Here is a 2,500-nt window from a genome sequence, read left to right as displayed (position 1 = left end):
GTCACAGCATATATGCTCAAGGTACGCTCCAGTTAGAGGTATAAATAATAATAAATTATCATTATACATAACTATATGGAACGCCCCGGGATTGAATTAATTGACTATTTAAGAAAATAGACTAAAAATTAATCCCATTATATTTTTAAGTTAAGTTAATTATGCCATTAAGTTTAATATAACTCAATGACTTGCACATATGTTAGACTCCTTGGTCCGTGTTTCAAGACGGGTCCCGAAGGTATCCTGAATCTTTCGCATTGTTAATCATATAAATGCATACAAATAAATATTAATATCATAGATATTAAATTTTTTGTAAAATTCAAAAAATGAATTTTAGCATTATATATAATAAAATCTATCAACACTTTATCAAATCATTAGTATTTATTCTATGTTAATATGCTTAAAAAGCAAATTAATTTAAATAAACTTAATATCACCAATGATCTTTTGATAAATACTTTTATTATGTTAATAGATTACAATGTCCTTATATGAAAAAAATGCACATTATTTTTAATTATTTAATGATGAATTTTTCATAATGGATATTCAGGTTCATCGGGCTTAACCTCTAAGCAGTTTCACGTACTATTTAACTCTCTATTCAGAGTTCTTTTCAACTTTCCCTCACGGTACTTGTTTACTATCGGTCTCATGGTTATATTTAGTTTTAGATGGAGTTTACCACCCACTTAGTGCTGCACTATCAAGCAACACGACTCTTTGGAAATATCTTTCTAGTAATCATTAACGTTATACGGGCCTGGCACCCTCTATGGGTAAATGGCCTCATTTAAGAAGGACTTAAATCGTTAATTTCTCATACTAGATATTAAGATATTCCATACACTGCATCTCACATTTGACATATAGACAAAGTGACTTAGTGCTGAACTATTTTCTTTTCGCTCGCCGCTACTAAGAAAATCCTTGTTAGTTTCTTTTCCTCCCCTCATTAATATGCTTAAATTCAGGGGGTAATCCCATATGAGTTGAGGTTGTTTTAAAATATTTTTTATCTTCTCACAATTTAATAAATAATTATATCATCTTTTCATCTCTATTTTTCTTTTTTCCTTTTATATAAATATATATTATAAATAATAATTATGTAAAATGAGGCAATTCTAGAATAAAAAAAATTAATTTTTATGCTAGACATTCCTCCTTTAATTACATATATAAATTAATATTTTATATATATATAAATAATATGAAAATTTTTTAAAGAGAATACTTAGATTCAAAATTTTTTTTATTTCATTTTATTTGAGAGGATTTTTTTTTTTTAAGAATATATTAATAAATAAAAAATTCATTATATATCTTTATTTTTTTGCTATTAATATTATGAATTATTTAAAATCCAATAATATACACATTTGCTTAAATTCAATTATTTTTATAAAAGAATAAGCAACTTATTTAGCATAGTCTTACAACCCTCAACCATATGTAGTCCAAGCAGTACTTTAAAATTTAATTTAATGTACATAACAGCATGGACTGCGATATGCGTTCAAAATGTCGATGTTCATGTGTCCTGCAGTTCACACGATGACGCACAGTTTGCTGCGTTCTTCATCGACCCATGAGCCAAGTGATCCACCGCTTAGAGTATTTTTTTATTTATTTTTATTTATAACAAATGTCAATTTTTTTTTGCATATATTAATTGAAAGAGTAAAATTAAATAATAATAATAATAAAATATAAATTGATTTTCTTTCAATAATATATATCAAATATATTTAACTCTAAACATTTTTATTAAGTTGCGAATGTCTTAGTTCAACAATAATCAGTGGTGGTATTTATTATGTTTGATTATTTTGTATTTTTTTAATCATTTTATTTATATATAAATATAATAATAAATATATACCACTTTTGTTATTGTGAACAAATTAACTTATCATTCAATCAAATGAATAATAAGTACAACTTTCTATTTTCATGTTTAAAGGTTTTTAAAAGAAAAAATAAGAAAAAACATTACAAAATGTACCATCATATTATATTTAATATGATATAATTGATGGATAACAAATTGAATGAAAAAGAATAAAAAGAATATGGATTCAAAATAATTATAAATTTTTCTTTTTTTTCTTTTTTTCTTTTGTTTGTTTTTGTTTTTATTTGTTTTGGCATTGTTTGTTTTTCTTACGGATATGGAACACAATAATGATCCTTCCGCAGGTTCACCTACGGAAACCTTGTTACGACTTTTACTTCCTCTAAATAATCAAGTTCGGTCAACTTTTGCGAAACAACCGTGACACACGAGGCGTCACAGTGATCACGTCCGGAGACCTCACTAAATAATTCAATCGGTAGTAGCGACGGGCGGTGTGTACAAAGGGCAGGGACTTAATCAATGCGAGTTAATAACTCGCACTTACTGGGAATTCCAAGTTCATGTGAACAGTTTCAGTTCACAATCCCAAGCATGAAAGTGGTTCAGCGGTTTACCCGGACCTCTCGGTCT

At 27.2% G+C, this 2,500-nt stretch overlaps 3 non-coding genes across 3 annotated transcripts in view; all 3 read right to left on the bottom strand.

Moving 5' to 3' along the window:
* Positions 1-1,010, bottom strand: part of LOC128871421 (large subunit ribosomal RNA) — a 3,993-nt gene extending 2,983 nt beyond the window's left edge. The window contains exon 1 of the ribosomal RNA XR_008455966.1: positions 1-1,010. This exon is cut by the window's left edge and continues 2,983 nt beyond it. This is a non-coding gene — a ribosomal RNA (large subunit ribosomal RNA).
* Positions 1,011-1,448: 438 nt separating this feature from the next.
* On the bottom strand, positions 1,449-1,629 carry LOC128871417 (5.8S ribosomal RNA). Its single transcript, XR_008455962.1, has one exon. It is a non-coding gene; the product is annotated as a 5.8S ribosomal RNA (ribosomal RNA).
* Positions 1,630-2,194: 565 nt separating this feature from the next.
* Positions 2,195-2,500, bottom strand: part of LOC128871419 (small subunit ribosomal RNA) — a 1,991-nt gene continuing 1,685 nt past the window's right edge. Inside the window, exon 1 of the ribosomal RNA XR_008455964.1 lies at positions 2,195-2,500. This exon is cut by the window's right edge and continues 1,685 nt beyond it. This is a non-coding gene — a ribosomal RNA (small subunit ribosomal RNA).

The sequence above is a fragment of the Anastrepha ludens genome, unplaced genomic scaffold, assembly GCF_028408465.1.
Source record: "Anastrepha ludens isolate Willacy unplaced genomic scaffold, idAnaLude1.1 ptg000110l, whole genome shotgun sequence".
Taxonomy (NCBI): domain Eukaryota; kingdom Metazoa; phylum Arthropoda; class Insecta; order Diptera; family Tephritidae; genus Anastrepha; species Anastrepha ludens.
Note: the sequence above shows the minus strand (reverse complement) of the source record. Positions and strands in the feature narration are given on the sequence as shown.